The sequence below is a fragment of the Bos indicus genome, chromosome 17, assembly GCF_029378745.1.
Source record: "Bos indicus isolate NIAB-ARS_2022 breed Sahiwal x Tharparkar chromosome 17, NIAB-ARS_B.indTharparkar_mat_pri_1.0, whole genome shotgun sequence".
NCBI lineage: Eukaryota > Metazoa > Chordata > Mammalia > Artiodactyla > Bovidae > Bos > Bos indicus.
Window position 1 is genome coordinate 28,567,517 of NC_091776.1, and position 26,295 is coordinate 28,593,811.

At 40.6% G+C, this 26,295-nt stretch overlaps 1 pseudogene; it reads right to left on the reverse strand.

Annotated features, from left to right (window-relative positions):
- Nucleotides 1-965: 965 nt before the first annotated feature.
- Nucleotides 966-3,039, reverse strand: LOC109571528 (actin-related protein 3 pseudogene; annotated as a pseudogene).
- Between the last annotated feature and the right edge of the window lie 23,256 nt (nucleotides 3,040-26,295).

Here is a 26,295-nt window from a genome sequence, read left to right on the forward strand (position 1 = left end):
CCAACCACTCCACCTGCCCTCTGTCTTAGTCCATCCCAGCTGCTGTAATAAAAGTACCGTAGATTGAGTGGCCTAAACAACAAACATTTGTTTCTCATAGTTCTGGAGGCTGGTAAGTCCAATGTGAAGGCACTGACACAGCTGAAGTCTGGTGAGGGTCATTCCTTGCTCATAGATGACTGTCTTTTTGCTGCTTCTTCACATGGTAGAAAGGGACAAAGGAGCTCTCTGGGATCTCTTTTATAAGGGTGGTAATCTCACAAATGAGGGCTCCACTCTCATGACCTAATTACCTCCCCAAAGTACCACCTTTTGATACTATCACATTAGGAGTTAGGATTTCAACATGTAAATTTTGGAGGCACACAAACATTCAGTCTATAATATCCTCCAAACTATTCCTTTTCTGCAAGCAGAACTTCTCATTTTCTATGACACCAAAAGGCATCAATGTGGTAGTAGAAGAGAGGAGGTCTGGATGCTGGCTTCAGTGCTGGTACCAATTACAGGATTTTGGGTCCTGTAAGCCCTCCAGGCCCCATTTTCTTATCACAAGGCTAATCATTTGGGGCCATAGACCCCTTTTACAACCTGCTGAAGCCTGTGAAACCCTTCTCAGAAGAATGGGTTTAAGTGTATAAAAGAAAATGTATATAAAATATAAAATTTTATATTTTATATAAAATATTTATTTTATATAATTTATTTATATAAAATATATAAAAATATAAATAAAACTAACTATTCTGTATCAGTTATCAAATATTTAAAAAACAAAATTGTCATATAATAATATCTATGCTTCTTTAGTAACTCAATCAATAAAATGGCAGATCTAATATTGGCAGGTCTAATAAAGACTAATTTTGAAGTAAGGATAATTATAAATAATACTTCAAAATATCTATTATAGAGTGAAGTAAGTCAGAATGAGAAAGACAAATACCATATATTATTTGTTTTTTTACTGGTCCAACAGTCTTGTCTTTACTTTTCCTTTAAAGCAAGAAAACAGAATGCGAGTAATCAGAAAGCACTAGCAGGCCTCAGTTAACCCAAGACACTAGCTTCTTAGTCCCAAAAGCACTTGCAAAGAAAACCATGGGGGGCACAGGAGGGTGGAAGCACTTCATAATAACCGGAATCCCATGAGTGTGTGTGTATGCCAAGTCTCACAGGCTATTTTTTGTATTTATCCTTTACTTGGTCACTTTTTAATTTTTACCCTCAAATACTAGTTTTTCTTTGACATTTTTTCCTCAAAGTATAAAAAGTATGAAATAAAACAAGCTCTTGCATTGCACACACTTCAAAGTGTACAATTCAAGCATTATAGAGCTATCTACATACTGATAAATCCCATCAAATCTTGGATAATTCAATAATATACAAAATACCAGGGCACAGAAAGAACTAAAACCCACTTTTTTTTGATACACGTAAGATTCAAATATTCAATCTAAAGAAAAACACTTAATCATTTTCGCTCTCCTCCACATTCGCATGTTGATATACTTATTAAAATATTCCTGTATAATTAATGTTTGGTCTTATTATTTCAAGTCAGGTTCAAAACCAGCCATCCAGACAAAACAGGTAATCAGAAAGACTGTTTCTTCCCCACCTCCCTAACCCCAATAACTATGAAGCCAATTTTACGACATGACTCCAAACACTGGATTGTGATGACAGATGCTAGGTCCAGTTTCTTCAAAATCCTTTTTGGTGTGGCATACTTGGTAGAACTCAGGTGTGGAAGCCAACATAGATCCTCCAAACCAAACTGCATATCGTTGCATGTGAAGTGTAATGACTTGTACATCAACAGGTTTTGGCTTCAATCTACCACCACTCAATTCCTCACTTAATTTCAGCCTGGCATCTACAGTTCTTTTCAAATCTCTTGGCAAACAACGTCCAAAGTCCCTGAACATGGTTGAACCTCCAGAGAGGACAATATCCTTGTAGAGAGGATGTCTGGCATCGATAGGACAATTCTGAATTACTTCATCTACAACTTCTGAGATAGGCTGGGTAAAGTCTGGGTTAGCAAACTCTGGATGAAAAAAAATTTCAGGTCCCAAGAATCTCTCATATCCAACATCAATGGAAAACTTTCTTTGAGATAGCATTGATTTCAGTATACTGTTTAATCCACTTTGATCCATCTGTATCATACTTGTTAAATTCTTTTACTAAGTCTGGGCAGACATAACTATAGTGCTCCTTCACTGCCTTAACAGTTTCCAAGGATTGTTCTGGAGGAATTCCTACTTCTCAGTCTCTCAACAATTGCTGAATAAAATATGTTATATCTCATCCTGTGATTGGAATGTGCTTAATACAGCTGCCAATCACATACCCTTCAGCCACAGGGATAACATGAGTGACTCCATCTCCACCGTCTATTACCGTACCAGTCAATGTCCGATCTCCTACTTGTCTGGAGGTCCAAGATGCAGCAAGGCAAGAACGGCCTGTACAGCAATGTACAAGCCAGGAACATTGAAGGACTCAAACATTATTTCAGCAGTGTATTCCCTGTTTTCTGGAGTATTCAGTGGAGGTTCAGTCAAAAGGAAATAATGATCTTCAGGTTCCGCCCTTAAATATTTAAAGATCACTTGCTCCATAAACCTTTCCATCAAGTCCCAGTATTCAACTACACCATGGCGGATTGGCCACTTTGTTGCATACGTAGGTTTTTCTATTGCTTCATCACCAATGAAGAAGTCTAGGTCGTCTACACCTTTCATCACCCTCCTTGATCTCCCACTTTTGCTGACTCCTTAATAGCAATACAAGAAGGGATGATAAACTGTGGTTCCGTATTTCCAGCATATCCTAATTTTGTATACCCCGTGCCACAGTCCACCACACAGGCCGGCAGCCGTCCCGCCATCTTCCTCCTCGCCTGATGCTGCTGCTGCCGCCGTCTGCTCCGTGCCGGTTGAGGCCAGGGATAGGCAGCGAGAGGTAGAAGCTATCTGATCATCCACGGCCGGGCCACCCTCTCTGTCTGGGGGGGAGCCGGGAAGCCGAAGCTGACAAATACCATATATTAATGTATACATTTGGAATCTAGAAGGATGGTACTGACAATACTATATGCAGTGCAGCAAAGGAGACACAGATGTAAAGAACAGACTTTTGGACTCAGTGAGAGAAGAAGAAGGTAGGATGATTTGAGAGAATAGCATTGAAACATATACATTACCATAGGTAAAATAGATAACCAATATGAGTTTGATATATGACTCGGGGCACCCAAAACTGCTCTGACAATCTGGAGGGATAGGATAGAGAGCAAGGTAAAAAGGCGGGTTCAGGATGGAGGGGACACATGTATACCTCTGGTCAATTCATACTGATGTATGTCAAAAACTGTCACAATATTATAATTATCTTCCAATTAAAATAAATAAATAAATAAATTTTTAAATATCTGTTATAATCAGAAATATTTGAAAATAGCTGAGATTTCCAAAGGTGTGTGTGCTTAGTCACTCAACCAGGTCTGACTCTTTGCAACCCCACTGAATGCAGCCTGCCAGGCTCTTCTGTCCATGGGGATTCTCCAGGCAAGAATACTGGAGTGAGTTACCATGCCCTCCTCCAGGGCATCTTTCCAACACAGGGATCAAACCCAGTTCTCCTGCATTGCAGACAGATACTTTACCCACCAGGGATTTCCAAGCGGATAAAATTAAAGATACTGCTCTAATACTGTGACTTGTGGGCTACATTCTTAATTTAAGGAAATGCATAATTTCAGTTAGGGATTAGTCAAAATAGTGTTTTTTAAGATAAAGGAATTCTTCCACATGATCTCTAAGACACCTTTTGACTCTCTGATTCCCTCCTTCTCACCAGGCTGTTCACCAATACTCCCTTTCACCTGCTTCTAAATGGCCACCTCCTCCTGATTCCACTGGGCTCCAGACCTTGTTGAACTTCACAGGAAGACATTTTAATGTTGTCTTCACTACCATATTGGAATTTGTCACCCCTAAACTGTCGGGAGTTGTAATCCCCAATTCTGAATCTTCTCGGCCATCTTTTCTGCTAAATCTCTCTGCGCTTCAGTTTTCTCCTTGTAAAAGAGGATGACAATGGTACTTGCCATATAGCTTCTCTGAGGATAAAGCAAGTTTCAATGCAGAAAGCACTTAGAATATCAAGTGGAACACAGTGGAGTCACAAAAGACATTAACTGTTTTCTTTTTATTAATAATATTATTCCATTGCTTTTGGCCACTAAGAACTCAGAGAGAAAAATAACAGAACATGCTACCTGACCCACTACAAAGGTGCACCATTTAGCTTCCACTGGATCACAACATCACCTTTCAATTCTTAGTTATTCACCAAAAATTTATCAACAATGAGTGTGAGTGTTTGAGCACTCACTATGTGCTAACCACTATGGTAGATGCTGAGGAATGAGACATACATTTATTCAACAAATATTTATCAAGCACTTCCTGGTGGCTCAGAAGGTAAAGAATCTGCCAGCAATGCAGGAGACCCAAGTTCAGTCTGTGGTCAGGAAGATCCCCTAGAGAAGGCCAAGGCTACTTACTCCAGTATTCTTGCCTGGACAGAGGAGCCTGGAGGGCTACAGTTCATGGGGTCACAAAGAGTTGGACATGACTGAGCAACTAACACTTTCACTTCTGCTGTGTGGGAGGTACTGTTGCATTATGGCAGATCTAGCAAAGAACAAAAAAGAGGAGGTCCCATGGATATTACATTCCAGTGGAAGTCTTCCCTTTTGATCATGATGGACAAAGTTCCCATTCTGCTGAACCTCACATCTAGTTGGAAGTGACAGACAGTAGATTGTTCAATCAGCAAGCAAACAAATGAGGAAATATCAGGTATTGTGGTGTGTTGTCACATCAGCCATCATCAGCCACCGTTTTACTTTCCCCTACCTCTCTTCCATACGATAATCTTCGGTCTTACTTCCCTCTTGCACCATCTCATTGCCACAATTGAGAATTATGTATTAAACAACTTTTACTTTACTTCTATTTCTTATTAACATTCCCTCCCAAACTCCCATAACTTGAATTTCCATTCCCTCCATTATACTGAAACTACTCTCTCAAAGGTCATTGTTAACTCCCTTTTGATTAAAAGTCCTTTGGGGAACTATATCCCTCTAGGCCTCTCTAAACTGTCCAGTATAGATAATTGGGGTCTGCTTCTCAAAATTATCTTCTTTTTGGAGTTACTGCTCTGTCTGCACCTACCCCACCACCTTCTACTGCCATTTTTCCTGTATTCCTTTTTTGCTGGACTGTCTTATAACTAATGGCCCATTTTCAGTCACTTCTCTTGAAGATTCAATCTACTTGCCCTCTGCTCTTTCCTGACATGTTTGAAAAGATGACTTCCAAACCCGAACCTCAAGCACTGGCTCCTCACCTAGGTAGCTCCAGTCACCCACAGAACACCTCCGTCCAGATAACCCAGGGGCCCTCCAAACTCTGTATATTCAGAAAACCAAAGAGTCTCTTGTATCTCTAATATAGTCAACATTCACACTTGGACTCCCCGAGCATGGGATACCTGGTTCCTTCTCCTCCTCTTTATTATCACGAGTGTAATGAGGAGAGGCAAGGTCTCCATGCCTCTTCTCTTTCTCAAATATTAATCTTAGTGGAACCAGTTCCCATGATTGTAGATGGGCTACAACTGGCATTCGGGGGGACAGGACATTAGCAACTCACATATGTGAGCATGTATAGAGCACATACAGGGTACTCTCCGATGCCCTGTGCCCCATGGTGTTAGGCTGAGATAGTACCTGTATCCTTGGATAAACCTAACCATCTTTGTCTCTCCTCTTGCCAGGAGTGTTGTGAGAGAATCTGACATTCTCTGTGTCTCGGTGGAGTTAAGACTTGGAAGCAGATGAAAGAAGAAACCCATTTATGCAGGCCACATGCAGAGCTCTACACTGTTGGCAGAGTGTTACTTCATGTATCAATTGCCATCATTTCTTATGTACATTTCTCCCTTGGGCTCTCATAAGAAAAGAAGCAGCTGTGGGTATGAGGAAGAAGTCAAGCATTATGGGAGTCCTTGGTCAGATGCCAAGTAATACCAGAAAATCCTTACTGAATTGCTAATAATATTTATACTTCAAGACCCAGTTAGAATCCTTATTTTATAGTAATTAATACCATAAGCTCTATTTTGAAGAAGTTCTGTGTATGAATCTCAACTCCACTACTTAATACCTGTGTGAATTTAGTCAAGTTACTTAGCCTCTCTGAGGCTCATCAATAAAAATGTGGGATTAGCAAAGGTTAAAAGAGGTAATCCATCATTGTACATTGGCTTGCTATCTGCCACTATTCCTGGCAGGTAGCAAGCATTAAATAAGTGTTCATTATAGCAATATAGGCCTGCATCCCAATAGCTCTCCCTTGTGTCACTAACAATCATACTTTCAGACTTTCCTATATTACTTAAAAGGATAAATTTACAGGACATTAGGTTTATAACCATTGATAGTTTGCTCACTTCTGTGTATTAGTCTTGTCTCTAACATGGCATTTGAATCTCCATGCGGGTCATGCTTAAAGCTTATTCTTTTCCCACAAACCCAAGAGTGACCGGCACAGTACCAGGACTCCTCAAGATCATATTATTGGTCAAAATGCTATACATACATACATATACTTTTTTTTTAACTGAAGATCAAAAAATGGAGGCTAGTATTCAGACGGAGAAGGCAATGGCACCCCACTCCAGTAGTCTTGCCTGGAAAGTCCCATGGACAGAGGAGCCTGGTGGGCTGCAGTCCATGGGATCTCGGAGAGTCGGACACAACTGAGCAACTTCGCTTTCACTTTTCATTTTCATGCACTGGAGAAGGAGGTGGCAGCCCACTCCAGTGTTCTTGCCTGGAGAATCCCAGGGACGGGGGAGCCTGGTGGGCTGCCGTCTATGGGGTTGCACAGAGTCGGACACGACTGAAGCGACTTAGCAGCAGCAGCAGTATTTAGACTGCAACTTTCACCATTTGTCCAGATTCCCAGGCTGAGGATTTCCCTAGTGGTCCAGTGGTTAATAAGACTCCAAGCTCCCGATGCAAGGGGCCTCGGTTTGATCCCTAGTCAGGCAACTAGATCCCACATGCTAAACTAAGCACCCACATGCCACAACTAAGACCAGCATAGCCAGATACATATTTTTTAAAAATAGTGAATCACATCCTGGGTACAATTGATGTTTTAAAAAAAAATTCCCAGGAGGTAGCAATTCTTACTGTGACTCAGCTCTGCAGAGGGTCGATGGGCCAACCTCACACTCACCTACCTGCATGGTAAGCTAAGGTAAAGCAAGAAGAAAAAAGTACAAAATTTCTCCCAGTCATAGTTTCAAGTGACACCACATCTTCATAGATTATGAAGAAATCAGTCTAAGATGTAACCCTCAAAATAAGTTGATTCATATTGAACAAACATGGTCAACTGCACTTCAAGGCAAAGAAGTAGAATCACAAATAACAATAAATAGCATAGCTTTCACTTCATTATATTGTGATTACTAGAATAAATAATACAGATAACACATCCACACAATATCTGTTAAATGATATTATAACATATATTAATTCATTAAACACACATTTGCATCCCATGGGATATAACTTAAGTTCAGCAAAATATTTCAGAGAATCTTTTCTGTTAGAGTTGGCCTTGTACCTATGTGTGAACTCATCTTTCAGAGCAATGGAAATTGAGGTTTAATAATTTCTCATTTCTGCTTTTCTCTCATTTATCCATCCATTCCTTCAAACTAGGAAACTGCAATGTTTTTAAGAATATCTTTTCCAACACCCTGTGCTTCTTTCCTTTCATGAAGGAATGTAAAGTTACAACTCATTTACTTTACTATCATCACACTGCAATTACAAGGTAAAAAAAAAAAAAAAAAAAGAATACTCTGGTTCAGAGTATGAGGTATTATTATTTTTAACGTTGTATTGGGGGTAATTTGTTTTTCTCTTCAGTCCTTAATCAAACTTTAATCAAGCCGAGAGCCTAAAGCAGACTTTTGAAAAGAAAAATGGCCAAATTCACATGCCTAATCATCGCTCCTAGGTGAGTATGTCTTCTCTCTGGCTCAACAGAGTGCGAGCCCTGATAGTACATCAGACCTCCACTTTCTTGGTGTGGTTTGGAAGCTAAGAGAAGCAATGCAATTTTAGGCTGTGTACACAACAGCATCCGTCACGGAGCAGTGGAAGAATGCCCCGATGATCTCAGGAGCATCATCTGGTATGAAATACAGCATGCTGTTCTAGACCCTCGCAAATCAGGAAAGTTTTGACCAAAGAAGGAAGAAATCAGAGGGGAGTCACAAACGTGGATGGAGGAAGAGCAAAGTTTTTTTACAAACCACGGCAAACATTCTGTGGCCTGGCAATGACTAAGAGGAGCAAGGAAAACATTTACAAGTGTAAGGAAACTGTGAACATGAAGGAGAGAGAGAGGGGGATTGTTTGGGGTGCACAAAAGCGGAATAACAGCAGTAATGAGATGAAATTGAGCAAAAGAAAACTTAGGCCGAACATCAACATCTAGGAAGAGTTTGCTAACAGCGAAGCCTATTATACTGCCACACGGCCTCTCAGGGGAAGAGGTTTGAGCTCCATTGCCCAGGTCATTTAAAACAGGCCTGGACAGAAATACTCAGGGAAACATTGTGGAGAATGAGCCTGCCCTGGCAGGGGAGAGTCCAGATGACCTATCGGTTCTTGTTCTCTCTCTCTAATTTTTGTGATATATAACATCACATCATTACATCGCCTCCAAATGGGCCACTCCTTGGGCTGAGGATATAATGAGAGTGGATTACTTAGCAAGCAGTGTACTCCAGGGGAAGCATGCAGAGGCCCAACCTGGAAACTACAGCTCATTAACCAGCAGCTACTCAAATTATTTTGTGCATCTCTGGCCTAATTCAAATTAGAATTAGAGGGCTTTTCCTGACAGGCCAGATGAAAGCTTTGAGTTCTTGGCATTTTATAGTCTGTTTTACTGTGAGCTATGAATTCTGCACATTTTTTAAACTTTGATTTTTGTCTCAATAGGTATAGAAAGGGGAAAAATGTGCTAGGAAATAATTGGGACATGGCAACTGACATAAGCAGATTGTTTTCGGCGTCGGCTATGATGCAGCAACAGCTAATAGAATAAAGCCAGTCACTTAGTGGAATAAGGCCTTTTCACTAGAATCAAACTTCAGTCAACCGAAATCCTGGAAGGATTGCAATATACATTCAGATGGTTATAGGTCGCCTACTGCTGCTACTGCTAAGTCGCGTCAATCGTGTCTGACTCTGTGCGACCCCACAGACGGAAGCCAACCAGGCTCCTCTGTCTCTGGGATTCTTCAGGCAAGAACACTGGAGTGGGTTGCCATTTCCTCCTCCAATGCATGAAAGTGAAAAGTGAAACTGAAGTCACTCAGTCGTGTCCGACTCTTAGCGGCCCCATGGACTGTAGCCCACCAGGCTCCTCGGTCCATGGGATTTCCCAGGCAAGAGTAGTGGGGTACCATTGCCTTCTCCATATGGGTCCCCAAGTAACCCCTATAAAAACTAGTGGGTGGTGACCAAGTGAGCACTTCCTTACTTTCAGAACATCTCCTGATCCTCAGATGTGAATCATCAAGAAAATGGAATATTTGAAAATTGGATATCAAGTTTCTATGACTTCTTAATAATATTTTTCCAATGTAGTGAATGGAACTTGGTCTTGATACTGTAAAGTTGCACTTTAAATATGATTTTCCACTCTATTCTATCAAACCCCAGTTTTGAGTGATCCTCTATTCTTCATCCTACCTACCCCACTATTTGGATTTGTGAGAACAGTTATTTGTTAACGATTCTTCCTTCTTTCCTCAGTGAGTGTTTTATACGTTGAAAAATGCCTAATCAATTTAACACTTCCCTGCAGCTTTAATCTGTGTTCTGCAACATCTCAAGTCCCACAATTAACCATTCCTACTCCCAAATTCTATTCACTAATTCTGTATTACTGAGTAATTTTTGCTCTGCAAAATTTCAGCTATGCTATATCATTAATTTGTCCACCATTTAGCAAATAGTTACATAAGCAAATAATAATTGCCGGGCATCATGTTAGATCTGGAGCTACAAAATAACTGCTACTATCCTGGCTCCTGCAAGGCAGGAGACCTGGGTTCAATCCCTGGGTCAGGAAGATCCCCTGGAGAAGGGAGTGGCAACCCACTCCAGTATTCTTGCCTATAGAATCCCAGGGACAGAGCAGCCCAGTGGGCTACAATTCATAGGGTCACAAAGAGTCAGACACAATTAAGTGATTAACACTCACTTATCCTGATGTAAATGTGCTCACAATCTAGCTGGAGAAATAGATGAGGCAAACAGAGAACAACGTGGAAAGTACTTCAATTGCAGAAGACATTTTTATAATCTGCTTCTACAGAGATCACCCCTAAACCCTGTAGTGATCTAAGACAGTGAAGTACAAGTGCTGAGCTTTTGTTGGTTAATGTAAAGATATAACTTTTCTGAATTGTACTTTACTTTCTTCATAGGACTGTAAAGATACTCTAATCGACTTTCTGTCTTGCACGATGTAGTAAATGGTTCAAATATGTGTGTCAAAATATGTTGAGTTTGGATTAAAATGTTGATCAGATTTCAAAAAAAAAAAAAAAATGATAAACTGCTTTCAGAGTACAGGCAAAGAGACAACTGCCTTGGCAGAAGTTGACCTAAGAACATGAGGAACATTTGACTGAACTTGCACGTATTCTTATCAGGTTAGCCTAAATCTCCCTTCTCCTTACCTCCACTCTGCCACTGGCTTACAGTATCTACCTCCCAATCTTCCCACCGGAAGCTTCTTGGATAACTTCTCCCACTCGTACTCTACAAATATTCCTCCTTGAAGAGCCATCTAACATATTACAGCTACCTCATTGTTGAGATTGGCAGCTCATCCTTTTGATTCAATGTTTGCTTGTAAATACACCAATGTGAGACTCAGGCAAATCTGTCTCTCTGCCTTTAAAAGATTGGTTTTTTCTTTTAATGTGGTAGTTCTTTAAATTGAAAGAAAATCTAATTCTACATTAATAATATTTTTATCAGTTTCCCAAAAGTCCCAGTTCACTCAAAAAATATTATTTTATTTCTTGAGAACTCAACTTCTCTAGACAGTGGGCTTACCAGGCAGGGTGCAGAAGTAAAGGAACTTCTCAGTTTATATCATCGGTAATCATTTCTCTGTACAGAAGTTCCCCGCCACTGGTTTTACACATTTTCAGTTCTCTGTACCTTCACTCACACTTTGGAATAGCCTCTCTGCTCATCTTCTCTAACATTTAAAAGTCTTATTCTTCCTTAAAGTCTTGGGTCAAAAGCTGCTGCTGCTGCTAAGTCGCTTCAGTCGTGTCCGACTCTGTGCAACCCCATAGATGGCAGCCCACCAGGCTCCGCCATCCCTGGGATTCTCCAGGCAAGAACACTGGAGTGGGTTGCCATTTCCTTCTCCAGGGTCAAAAGCTAGTCTTCATCAAAACTTCCAAAAGAAAACCATCTTTCAGTTAGGGTTAAATCAAGTACAGGCACCTTCTACAAATCCCTGCTTACTCTATTCTGTTTTACATTATTCATATGAGCATTATAAATTTCTGAAGGGCAGAAGGTGTGACTTACCTGTCTTTCAGTGCTTCAGGCCTTCTGTATATTAGGTACTCAACTGATGATTGTTGAATGAATAAATGAATACAAATTGCTTTGTAGTCTGTAAAACAGACGACATCTGTTTTAGTCAACCTGGGCTGCCATAATAAAATAATGTATATAAGGTGGCTTAGGCTTTCCTGGTGGCTCAGTGGTAAAGAATCTGCCTGCATGCAGGAGACCTGGGTTCGATACCTGGGTTGGGAAGATCCCCTGGAGGAAGGCATGACAACCCACTCCAGTACTCTTGCCTAGAGAATCCCATGGACAGATGAGCCTGGTGGGCTATAATCCATGTTTCACAAAGAGTTGGACATGACTTAGCAACTATACAACAACAATACACTTCCCTGGTGGCTCAGATGGTAAACAATCTGCCTGCAGTGCAGGAGACCCAAGTTCCATCCCTGGGTTGGGAAGATTCCCTGAAGAAGGGAATGGCTACTCTTACTTGGAGAATTTCGTGGACTGAGGAGCCTGGCAGGCTGCAGTCCATAGGGTCACACAGAGTTGGACATGACTGAAGCGACTAAGCAGCAGCAGCAGCATAATAAGTTGGCTAAAAGTGAAAGTTGTTCAGTCATGTCCTACTCTTTGCAACCCCATGGACTGTAGCCTGCCAGATTCCTCTGTCTGTGGGATTTCCCAGGCAAGAATACTGGGATGGGTAGCGATTCCCTTCTCCAGGGGATCTTTTCTGACCCAGGGATCAAACCTGGATCTCTTTGCAGGCAGATTCTTTACTGTCTAAACCACTAAGGAAGCCCCATAAGGTGGCTTAAACATCAAAAATTTATTTCTCACAGTCCTACAGGCTGAAGAGCCCAAAATCAAGGTGCCAGCAAAGTAAGTTTCACTCTGGGGCCTCTCCTCTTAGCCTTAAGTAGCTGTCATCTCCCTGTGTATGCACACGTAGAAAGAGAGAGAGACGTTCTCTCCTTCTCTTGTTACAAGGGCACTGTTGGAAGGACATGACCGTTGACTGACCCTCAAAGCTGCCCCTGGGCAATCAGAGGTTCATGATCCCTTTCCCTGTCCTTAGAATATACATTTTTCAGGTTTCAAGGAAGCAGCTTCGAGAGAATATGTTGTTGAGTCAAATGAATCAAAAACATGACTGAAACCTATCAAGGTTTTCATATTAACTTTTATGATCCTGGCAGGTAGTTACAGTGATCTGCTTATCCCGCAGTCACCTCTGTGTAAGTCTCTTTACTCTTGATAACTGCCACCTATATGGTCTGGAGTGATCTCCTCTCTCTCTGGATCTGTCCTCCAACGTGTGGGGGCCAATTTATACAAACCAACAGGGCACTAAGCACACGGCAGGGACCCACCCTAATGATACCATCTGATCCTGATTACCTCTCAAAGGCCCCAGCTCTCAAGAGTACCATTACATTGGGAGTTAAAGCTTCAGTATGTTAATTTAAGGGGATACAATTCAATCCACAGCAATAATATATTCATAAAGATATGCACACGCACACACACATTCAACTCCTTTTCCATTTAATTTTTCCTGTTACTCTATCCATCCTTTTCAAACAAATAATGAGTTAATGAAGTTCTGTTTATATTTAGGACTGAAGATGGTGACTCAGACAATAAAGAATCTGCCTGCAATTTGGGAGACCCAGGTTCTATCCTTTAGTTGGGAAGATCCCTTGGAGGAGGGCATGGCAATCCACTCCAGTATTCTTGCCTGGAGAATTCCATGGACAGAGCCTGGCAGGCTACAGTCCATGGGGTCGCAAAGAATTGGACACAGCTGAGCAAATAACACACAACACAACAACAAGATAAGAAACTGGTGAGAGCTGTAGCTATGTCTAAGAGCTGGGACCCAAGGAGGTCTGCATCTGGCACATTATTTAACTAAAATCTCCAGTGCTCTGATAATGGGATTGATTTACTGCCTTATAAATAAGTTTTGTTCTTGGACTTTCATGTTGAAAATACATCATTACACTAAAAAAAAAACAGTAATCCTATCAGAATAAATTCTCTGAGCTGCCTTGGGCATGTGTCTTATGTAGCATGCACTCATATCTGTTTAAACCTAACTGCAGTTACATCTCATGATAAATGAAAGCCTTAAATAAGACCATCTACACATCTTCTCCTTCAGTGATTACTCTTAACTGCTTTCTCCAACAAGATTAAGGAGAAAACGACCAAAATGATTTCCAAAAACTGAGATAAAACCACAGGACTGTGGGCTCTGAGAGTTAGATCTTAGAGGCAATTATAGTAGGAAAAATAAATAACTGGACTTTGGGGCCTTTAGAGTTTAAAAACCATTGTCAAGTTTTATCAATTGTATTTATAGTCCAAATCACTGCCCTTTACATGAATTTTCCTACAAAGTTCCAAATAAATGGTCGATCAACTAAATGGTTTTGGAATATTTCCAGGAACTGAGAACTCACTACCTTACACAATCATTTACCCCCTAGTTTAGAGGGTACTGATCGTTAAAATGTTAAGAGTTGCTCAGTCATGTCCAACTCTTTGCAACCCCACAGACTGCAACCCACTAGGCTCCTCTGTCCATGGGATTCTCCAGGCAAGAATATTGGAATGGGTTGCCACTCTCTTCTCCAGGGGATCTTCCCAACCCAGGAATCAAACCCAGGTGTCCCAAATTGCAGGCAGATTCTTTACTGTCTGAGCCACCAGGGAAGCCCAAGAATACTGGAGTGGGTGGCCTATCCCTTCTCCAGGGGGTCTTCCTGATACAGTAATCAAACCAGGGTCTCCTGTACTGTAGGCAGATCATTAACCAGCTGAGCTACCAGGGAAGCCCACTGGTTGTGAAAATATTCTTCTGCATATTGATCCTAATCAAAAAGCAACCTCCACTCCTTGTTTCTATTTCTGATCACTAAGTCTCACAAAACATGTAAACCTTTAGTCCTCTGGCTACTCTTTTATCATGCCAGCTCTTCTTGTTACCATATTTGGAAAACATGTTGATAATTCTTTCCTGTAATTATTGATAACAGTGGCTAACATTTATGGGGACCTTACTCTATGACAAGCTCCGTTCAAATCCTTTATTTGCATTGACTTGTCTGAATCCTTAGAACAACCCTCTGAGGTATTCATTGTTTTGATTCACAGAGATGCTGCCAGCACAGAGCTCGTCCGTGCCAGAGACGTTCTGATGACCCAGGCTTCAGACCCCAGAACTGTTACCCTTAGCAACTAGGCTAGGATATTTCCTATCACCCTATTCGTTTTCCTCAGTACATTTGCTAGTCTGTCCTTTACATCCGTGTGAGGTTAGAATAATCTATTTCTAATCTATCAATGTGGCAGGCCTCCAAGGCCTGTGGGAAATGTGCTGTTACCCCAGACAGCTGGGGGACTGACTGGACATGCTAGAGACTCCACTCCAGACCCTGCAGACAGGCTCGACAGAGGGGACAGAGGAGAAACTTGAGCATAAGTTTTGTTTTGTTTTGTTTAAAAAAGAAAAATCTCTTCAAGTGATTCTAATGTGCCCCCACTGGTCCAGGGCAACGTTTCACAAGTTTTAATATTCATAGAAATCATCTTAAATTCTGATTCTAAAGCACAGCCTGGGCCTCAAAAACTAACATTTTCATCAGGACCCACTCCAGGTAATTGTGATGCAGACAACACTGAACTATGGAATTCTTATTCTTTTACACACCATGGATTGAAGACATGTGAAAAACAAGCAAAGGTTTCCTACATCATCAACATGTTCAGGAACCACAACAGTCAAGTTCACTTCCTTGTTTCCTCCCCATCCCCAGTGACTCAGACTCCACACGAGCACTGGATACAGACATCAGATACCCAACGTACCTCAACTATGAAACATTATTGAAGGCAAGTTTACCTGCAGTGGGTACCACAGCCTACACTGAAAATACAAAAGATGCACTTTTGAAAAATATTTATAGCAGGCTATCTTTTAACTGTTCTTAAAATATCATTACATGCACATATATCTTTTCACATTCCATCCAATATTTTTATATAAATAAAATCTGCTGACTTCCAGTCAATTCAACAAACATGTTTAGTGCACCTGCTAAGCTCCAGATATTGTGCCAAAGGTGCATAGGGGAGGAGAAAGGGATTATAACAAAAATGAATAAAACATAGCCCCGGCCTCAAAAAGACTCATGTGCATGGGCTGACCCAACTCTTCCCTACAGTTAGCCAAGGAGATGATGCTCAGGTGACCAGAACCCATGAGTATAGGTCTGGACATCATAGCTCTGTGCAAGTCAGAGGCTGCACTCATTCACTTTGTTCCAACAGCTGATTCCCTTTGTGAATTTTTTTTTCTTCTTGTATTCAGATCTTCATTCACTCCTCAGACTAACACGGCACCTCGAAAGCCTTCTCTCTGTCTACCTACTCAGATGTGACCAAGATTTATCCTTGAGTTCCACCTCTCTGGCTACTTTCGGCATATTCCAACCAGTACAATTCTATCTATGTGAACATGAATTCTTTCTTATCAGACCCAAAGCCACAAAGTGGGTGCTGTACAGTTCACAGTCTACCAAGAGATGTGTGCAGACACACCCACAATTACTCATAAGACAAAATGTGTTATGATATTACAAGGGAAAAAAACAAAAAGGCCATGGCATCATATTGGAAAGAAGGATTAATTTTGACTTGGATGACAGAAGGTAGCTTCAAAGAAATGTGATGTTTGTGACCATTTAAAGAAGGGAAAAGTTAGCAAGAGTTAAATCTTTATGAGAAGAGAGGGACTAAAGGACTGGAGGTGGGGGAAAGTTTCAGACAATATCAGGTTAAAGAAAAAGATTGGAGTAGAAGGGAAGTAGTTAACAAAGGCTCAGAGGTTAGTTGGAAAGGAGACTTGTATGACCTTGAATTCCATACGGGTTTGGACTTGATGCCCTATGGAATGAGTCAGTAAAGGTCTTTCAGTAAGGATATGATAGAATCAGCTATGCTTTAAGAATGATACTTGGACTCCGATTTAAATGATAAATGGGAATTGGGGAAGGTGACTAAGAAGCAAATCACTAGAAACCATTAGAACTATTATTTATTCTCCATTTGCCCTCAGGGCCACTCTCCACTATCCACCTGCCCACTTACCTGCGGCTCTGACTGCACCACAGCCTCCCTCTCTGCATTCCTATTATGTTCAGCACTGGTGAGGACGCACAGGAGATCTGGAGTGAGTTTGAGGTGCATTCCCTCAGCTCCATCCCTGCTCTGTTACCTCAGGCTGGCCATGTCCTGTCCTGTCCAGATGAAGGTCACGGCTCCTGTCAGCTGGTCTGCTCCATGCCCACCCCTCTCTCTAGGGTTCAGGAACTGCTCTCTCTCCTTATCCCTTCAGGATTAGGGGTGGGAACAGAAGCCCTGAGGTACCACATCATCTGTGATGGTTTTTCTACACGCTGCCCCTTCCTTAGCAAATAATCCCTTTAGCTAACTTTTCTCCACTTATCCACTTCCAACGTGCTACTGGTATCTTCCCAGGACCCTGACTGCTGCAGGAAGCACCCAGTGCCCTTGAACCAGGGTGAACCAGGGCCAAGAGCACGGAAAAGGCCAGGGTAGTGCTCCTGAGAGCACAAACCTAGAATGTTCTTCTTTGCTGAGGAGATAATAGCTATGGTAATGCAGCCCAGGGATCTGAGCTCATTTATCCATTTCAGATGGATGGTGCAGTCATAAACCATCTCTGAAACTCAATCCATGTCTGATAGGAAAGGGCTTTTAGTTGTGAGGTGCATTCACGTTCACTTTCCTTCAGCAGTAAGAGGCTACATAGGTTTGAAGCCAGACTAGCATAGCTCACAGATACAGCACCTCAGGACTAGAGAACTGCAATCACAAAAACGGTGCTTCCTTTAACACAGGAGACAGGCATGTGACTGTTTATATAACGTATGCAAAGGCTGAGTCGGAAAGGAAAGCACGGAGAAGGAGAAGAGCGAGATGCTGAAGCTGCAGTTCTTTGAGCAGAACTGTAGGAGAGGATGTTTGGAGTCTTCTATGTGGGTCTATATAGTACTCTATTCAAACAGATCAGATAATACCTAAAGGGCAGGTGGCTTATTTGTTCTAAATGCAGCAAGAGATAATGGCATGCTTAAGTCATTTCTGCAGCAACCTGTAATTTCACAAGTGCTCAAACACTTCCTTTGACAGCTGTGCTGTGCGTTCATTATGTTGTCAATGTGAGTTCCATAAAGGAGAGAGTGGCTGGTAGGAGAAGAGCTGGGGGGAGCAAGTGTTCAATGTTTTTTATCTCTCCAATTGGCTTAAAGCAATCAAGTACGGCAAGAATCCTCTTTCCTGAAAATATTCAAATTGCCCATTTCACACACTATTCCATCTTTTATGGAAAGATAAAGTTAATCTTCCATGATTTACTTGAAGTTAGCGATTACAAGTATCTACTTTTTTGACCAGCCTTATCACAGTCTCTGGGCATACATTTAAATAGAGTGGAAGAGAAAATCGAATGGCTGTGGGGAGGGGGATATAGAATTTAAACATACACAAACACAATTCATGGAAGTCATGGAAATAGAGTTCAAAAAAAATGGCAAATAGAAGTAACTTTTCAGATTTGAATTACAAAGGAAAAGGGGATTTTTCCCCCCTTCATTTCAGAAAGAAAACTTGATAAATACCATACAAGGGAGAACAGAAGGTACGTAATTGTCTCCATCTCCCAGGAGCTCGTGGCCCTGATTAAAGCAGCCTAAGGAGGTGTGAGTCTGGCAGATACCCAGGTCCCTCTATTTGATTCCCTAAGACCCTTTCTTTCTCAATCTGCCCCACTCCCCACGGTGGAAAACTGAGGATGTGAAAACCACAGAGAACCAAGCATAGCCTCTTTATTATTCCCCTTTCCAGCCTCAGCTGGGAGTGCCTCCAACTGAGGACAGGAGTAAAAAGTGGCAATAAATGTAAGGTAGGTTCTATCCATATGACACCAGCCAATTAGAGAGAGAGAAAATTCCTTCAAATTCATCAAATGTGGAGCAACTTAATAACAAAAAAAGCACACTTGACTTCAGCTTCCTATCCAACAGATGCCAGTACACCAAGCTAAGTTCTTTTTTTTTTTTTCACTCTGACTAGCTTGTTAAAATAGTTCAATCGATTGACCTAATTTTTGTTCACCTCCACTCAACTCTACGGAGTGCAATTGGTTCATAACTCCGACTGATTGAAAGGTATCCACGGCCACTGGTTACCCTATTTGAAGCTGATATCTCTTTTCTGTGTTTCTTTTTGTTTTGTTTAGCTTTGCTTTGATACCAAGGCAGTCTCATGATCCTTGATATTTTAAACATTTTAAGTGCACTTTCAGCAAGGCCCAGCAACCCAAAGAATTTAAAGAGCCCATACTGTCTAGAATCAGCTTATGCAAAGTTTTCCTGTTATTTAATGCTAATTGCCTTAATTAGGGTTAATTAAAAAGGTATAACCTCTGACAGTCATCTAATGCAAACTAATTTGGGGGTTTCTGATGGGACAGAACAAATACACTAAATTAAGCTACTTGAGGGAGAGATTGTTTGGAATTAGATCCTATTTTCAAAGAAACCCCATTACAAAATATTTACTGAGTACTTTTTATATGCCAGGCACTGTGATAGGGTAGAGTCCCTACTTTCAGGGAATATTTAATCAATTAGATTCCTGTCCCCCAAGATTTCTGAATCTATACAATTAAGTAATAATTAAGTCCTATAACTTGGGAAGAAAAGGGTGGCTCTGATGGTAAAAAAAAAAAAATCTGCCTGTGATGCAGGAGACTGGGTTCGATTCTTGGGTTGGGAAGATCCTCTGGAGGAGGGTTCGGCAACGCACTCCAGTATTCTTGCCTGGAGAATCCCATGGACAAAGGAGCCTGGTAGGGTACAGCCCATGAGGTTGCAAAGAGTCAGACATGACTAAATGACAAATACACATGGTAAAGAAACTATCAATAAATAGAGTCAGATATTAGACACATTATTAAGTGTTTAATAAACATCAAACATTCTTCTATATAAAGAGCACTTTATATAGTAGGTGCTCTCATTTACACCATCATATGGTTGAGAAAAATAAAGGTTTGGAAACCCACTAAAGGTCACACAGCTAGTAAGTGGGATTTACTGATGTCAAAGCATGCATGTTTTAACTATTTAGTAGAAAATTAATAACATACACTAAACTTTAAAGGGAGGAACTTGCATATTGAACAGAATGAAATTGCATTGTGTCTAAACAGAACAAAGACCTTAAGGAAAGTTGTCAAGATATGGCTGACAGAAGTTTCCCAATAGTGGGAGGTAGTTCCATGATTCCAATAACTTCCTACCCAACCCCAACTAAGAGTCAAAAAACATCAGAAAGTGGTGAGGAAATGACCTCAGGATAGAAGACCAATCTGTAGTTAGGAGGCTGTTAGAGGAGGGGAGACCCTAGGACACTTTACCCTATTATACATCTGTAATCTTTGGGCTAGCCTGATTATGTAATTTGTGACTTTTTTAATCTTAGTAGCCATACAGTGGATCAGAAACAATACATAAATGCATTAAGGACAATAATGTCCTTTGAATTCATTCATTCATTAAACAAATTTTATTGAGAGCCTAATCTGTGCTTGGTATTCCATTTAATATTGATGCTATAGTAGCAAACAAAACAGTCATGGGTCTTTGGGCAGCCAACATAAAAGCAGAGAAAACATTAAACGAATAACTACATGATAAATGTAACAGGGGGCATGAAGAGATAGTGTACTTGAAAGCCTATAATACAGTGGTCTTAGAAGTCAGGGAAAGTATGTGGTTTAGGAACTGAGAAAAGATCCTCATACTGAATAGCAGAGAGTGAAACAAATGGTGCTATGACCTGAGCCTGGAGGGGCTGGGAAGGATCAGATCACGCAGGGTCACATAGACCACGTTGAATATAATACTTTTTATCATAAAATCATAAAAAACATACAGATACATTTTCAGGTATGGGTCATAATAAGATACATATCTTTAAAATGATCCAAGATGTCTGGATAGAAAAATAAGAATGCTCTCAATAGCTCAAGAAAGAGATGATGGTTTAGATTCACACGACAACAATGGAAATGAAAAAATGTGTCCATATTCAAGAAGTATTTAAATAACAGAATTGGTAAGTCTTTATTTATGGAGGTATAAGGAGAGGAATCAGGGCTTCCCTGGTGGCTCAGCGGTAAAGAATTCTTCTGCAATGCAGGAGAACCAGCTTCTATCTCCGGATTGGGAAGAGCCCCTGGAAGAGGGCGTGGCAACCCACTCTAGTATTCTTGCCTGGAGAATCGCCATGGACAGAAGAGCCTGGCAGGCTGCAGTCCATAGGGTTGCATGAAGTCAGACACAACTGAAGTGACTAAGCTGCAGCAGCAACAAGAAGAGGAATGGATATACTGAGGACATTTCAAGAATAATAGTGTATGATGGCTGTATTAGTAAGATAAGGACTCCCGGAAAAAAACAAGTTAGGGAGAAAAGATGGCATTCTACTTTGGACTTGTATTTAAGGGTCAACAAAAGAGTGAAGTGAAAAAGGGTAAGTTGATAAGTTTAAGAGTCTGGAGTGCAAAGGAAAAATCTAGGCAGAAGATATAAATTTTAGAAATAGCACATAGTGACAATTAAAGTTATGGATATCAATGAGATTACCTAAGGGGAACATGTGAAGCAAGATGAGAAAAGAATTTCTGCCTTTTTTTTTTCTTTAAAAGTGGCATTTCCGAAGTGCTAAGACATTCTAATATTTAAAGGAAACTTAAAGGTAGCAAGATGTCCAGGGTCATGGCTGCAAGGAAAAAACACTGTTTCTAAGGAAAAGAGCAGATATCCACTGCTGTGATGGTGGCATGAGAAGACTGGGTATTTCCATTCCACAGAAATCAAATACTATAAAGGGAAAAGTTATTTAAGCAATTTCAGGGCACTGGAAAACAACCAAAAGCAAAGAACCACCTCAGAACTGTTTACGCATTGGAAAACTGTCACTCAGCTGTGAGTTGTCTGACCGTCTTGCCAGCTACCATTCCAACCCCACCCAGCTCAGATGGCAAAAACCTACAGCTTTATTTATCAGAAATGGTAGACACAGTTCAGGGCAGGTAAGAGAGCAGCTAAAATCTTAACTGGGAAATTTTGGAAGTCAAAGAATATTAGAAATGCTGAGATAATAAATTCCCCAAACATCTTTAGATAACTTCTAAGAATGAATGCAGGAACCCTCCAGAGTGCCTAGCAAATATTAAAAGCCTGAAGAAATCACTGAATATGTTGTACCTTTGAATGCATTTCTTGTCCCACACACAACTTGGATATATAAAGGATGTAAAAGAATTGGAAAACACCACCAAATAGCTTGGCCTAATTGACATCTATAGAACATTCCACCCAACAACAGCAAAAAACACATTCTTTTCAAGTGCAAATAGGATATTCAACAGGATAAATCACATGCTGGCAATAAACAAGGCTCAATGATTCAGAAGCATTGAAAGCATACAGAGTATGTTTTCTGACCAAAATGGAATTTAGCTAGAAATCAATCACAAAAAGAAATCCAATCCGGAAAAACTAAAAATGTATAAAAATTAAATAACATACTTCTAAATCACCTATGGGTTATTGAAGAAATCACAAGGAAATTAGAAACTATTTCAAACTAAATGAAAACACACATCAAAATTTGTAGGATAAATCTATGGCAGAGCCTAAAGAAAACTTTACAGCACTAAACACCTATACTTAAAAAAAGACAAGCAATAGGGAAGAATCAATGAACCTAAAAACTAGATTTTTGTTTTGTTTTTAAAAATACCAGTAGAATGAATAAATATTTAGCTAGACTAAATAAGAACCAAAAGAAAAGATTCAAATTAGCAATATCTGGAGTGAGAAAGACAATACTGCTACCGACTTTATAGAAATCAAAATAATTATGAAAAATTTTATAAGTGTTTTTGCATGTTTAAGTTTGATAAGGTAAATAAAATATATTCCTTGAAAGACCACTGATACTACTGTTAGTAAATAATGTGACTTGTTACTAAATGACATACTACTAATAAAAATCCTGAATAAGCCTATATCAAGTAAAGAAACTGTATTAGTAGCTTTTAAAGATCCTCTTTTTGAAAAAGCATCAAGTGGCTTCACTGATGAATTCTACCACACTTTTAAGAAAGAAATAATACCAATCCAACAAAAGTCATTCAAAAAATAGACAAGGAGATATTAAACTCATTTTATTAGGCCATTTTTAATCTTGCAAAGACATCATAACAAAAGAAAATTACAACCCAATATCCTTCATTATAATGGATGCAAATATCCTTAACAAAGTATTAGCAAATTGAATGCAAAGAAAATAATACCCGTGCACAATAGTAATTCTTAGTAAACTAAGAAATAAAAGGAACTTTCTCAACCTAGTAAAAAGTATTTATAAAAAAAAAAACAAAACTCTGACGGTAACATGTTTAACTAGAATACTATTACAGAAGGCAAGCATAAGGTCTGGAGTTTTGGGGTAGAGGAGAAGTATCAGGAAAGCTCTTCAGTGTGCATAAGCATCACCAGAAATTCTTTTTTAAAATACAGATGCACGGACTTCAGCCCCCAAGAATCTGGGCAGGACACTGGGTCTGCATCTTTGCTAGTCTGCAGGTGATTCTGGTATTCACTCGCTCAGTGGCTTCAGTCGTATCCAACTCTTTGTGACCCCACGGACTGTTGCCCACCATGCTCCTTTGCCTATGGGGATTCTTTAAGCAAGAATACCGGAGTGGGTTGTCAAGCCCTTCTCCAGGGGATCTTCCAAACCCAGGGATCAAAACCACATCTCTTATCTCTCCTGCATAGGCAGGCAGGCTTTTACCACTTGTGACACCTAGGAAGCCCAATTCTGGTACAGATGGTCCATTAAGAAACAGGACTCCAGAGGGAAGCCCTCTGAAAGAGTGATTTTTCTTGGAAGGTTGAGCAATTATTTGCCATTATTAAGGGGCACCTAGAGGTGTTACCTAGGCCACAGGATCCAGTTGGGAGAATGTTCCAATTACAGCCTGAGTAAGATTAAACAACAAAGTCTGACAAGGTCAGAACTAGGTAAGGGCATAAAGCCACATGTAAACATCAAAAGGACTCTTCCACAATAAGGAACCAAGAGTCAGCCAGGAAACATGAGGACAGAGTAGAATCAGTCAGGTCAAAGAGAATACCTAGGGATAAGGAGAAGGCAATGGCACCCCACTCTAGTACTCTTGCCTGGACAGAGGAGCCTGGTAGGCTGAAGTCCATGGGGTCGCTAAGAGTCGGACATGACTGAACGACTTCTCTTTCACTTTTCACTTTCATGCATTGGAGAAGGAACTGGCAACCCACTCCAGTGTTCTTGCCTGGAGAATCCCAGGGACGGGGGAGCCTGGTGGGCCACCGTCTATGGGGTCACACACAGTCGGACACGACTGAAGTGACTTAGCAGCCGCAGCAGCAGGGATAAGGAATGAATCCTGGAATGGCAGCAAAGAAGCAGAATAAGAGGGCCAAAAATGTAGGGATGAGTGGCCTGGGAGTGGATAGGGAAGTAGATTAATCAGGCATAAAATTATAGCAGTCCGTAATGCTAGTATTGATTAGGCTATTTTTTCACATAATCTTAATGATTCCCTTTTCCACATAAGGAACCAAGGCTCAAAGGGGCTAAATTGCTCACTTACATAATTTAGCTAGTCATAGTATTAGTGTTAGTCACTCAGTTGTATCCGACTCTTTGTGACTCCACGGACTATAGCCCACCAGGCTCCTTTATCCATAGAATACTGGAGTGGGTAGCCAGTATTTCCATGGGAATCTTCTCAGGGGGTCTTCCCAATCCAGGAATTGAACTCGAGTCTCCTACACTGCAGGTAGATTCTTTACCATCTCAGCCATGAGGGAAGCCCAGGCATAGAGGAACCCAGTAATAATCGCAGCTCCTCTGACAGGAATGCCGGGCGCTGTCAAGCCTACCGCACGCTGGTGGCAGAATGCAGTGTCAAGTAGGGATAGAAGCAGAAAGGAAAGGGAATGCTCACCCTTCACTGGGGGAACAAACCTCTCTGTAGCCAGAACCTCTTCTATCATTGGAAAACTCATTGGGATATATAGATATACAAAAATGCCCAAGATCTACTGGGTGTTTTAAAAGCCATAAGAATTTTGAGTGAAAATGGAAACTCATGGCACCTTTAGGAGTTCCCTTCAGAGACTGGGGTACAGTGTGAAGTGTTGCCTCGTGCTCATGTCTCATTCTGTACCTTCTAAGGTGCTCGATCTACTTACCTTTTAAGACTATTCTCTGTAATCATCCTACACGCCAGTGGGATGTTTCCTCTTGTCAGTCCTACAGTAACAATCCTACAGTGTTAGCTGAGTAACTTTAAGCCACTTGAGATGCCTCCCTCAGCAAGCAAGAACAAATTGAATAAGTATGATTTAGAACTAGAGTCTTATTTATAGTATTGTGTACCTGAGGTAATTATTCACAAGATGTAGTGGTGCTTGAGACTATTATTTGTGATCAACTCAATTAATGCAATTTGGTCTGACCCACAAGTGGAGTCAATTACCAGGCAATCACAAAAAGTCTCTTGATAGCTTCAAGCTGATTGTTCCAAAAACAGCTTCATGTGCCAGGTGGACAGATAAATTATATTTCTTTATATTTAATTTTTTATGTATATGTATACAAATCATTTTTGCATTTGCCTATCTTTTTAGGAAAAACCATTCTCTATTCAAGTCCCAGAGACATCAAAAATAGTTTTCTAACCCTTCTCCTGTCAGTATATTTTTTCCAAAATATTTCTATCAAGTCTCATGGAGATCTGCATAAACTTAAGTGATTACACTAAAACCAGTGACTCTATGTCACTCTGTACTGAGCAGTGTTGGAAAGTGAACAGAAGGCCTGTACTCACACTGTACTGGTGATAGGCTTTCAACAAACCAAGAGCACAGTATCACAAGATGTATGTCTATTATTCATTTAAATAAGATGAAGAATATGATTAGAATAGAGTTGGTTAACTCAACCACTTAAAACTAACATCTGGCCGTGTCACATAAGGAGATAATGCTGACCAAAATATTTGTCTTCCTTCTGAATTATGGTAATTTGATTGACTTAGTACTAATGGCAGATTATTGAACTATGGAAATTACTTCTCAATATGGACTGCAGCACGTCAGGCTTCCCTGTCCATCACCAATTCCCAGAGTTTACTTAAACTCATCTCCATTGAGTCGGTGATACCATCAAACCATCTCATCCTCTGTCATCCCCTTCTCCTCCTGCCTTCAATCTTTCCCAGCATCAGGGTCTTTTCAAATGAGTCAGCTCTTCGCATCAGGTGGCCAAAGTATTGGAGCTTCAGAATCAGTCCTTCTAATGAATATTCAGGATTGATTTCCTTTATGATTGACTGGTTTGACCTCCTT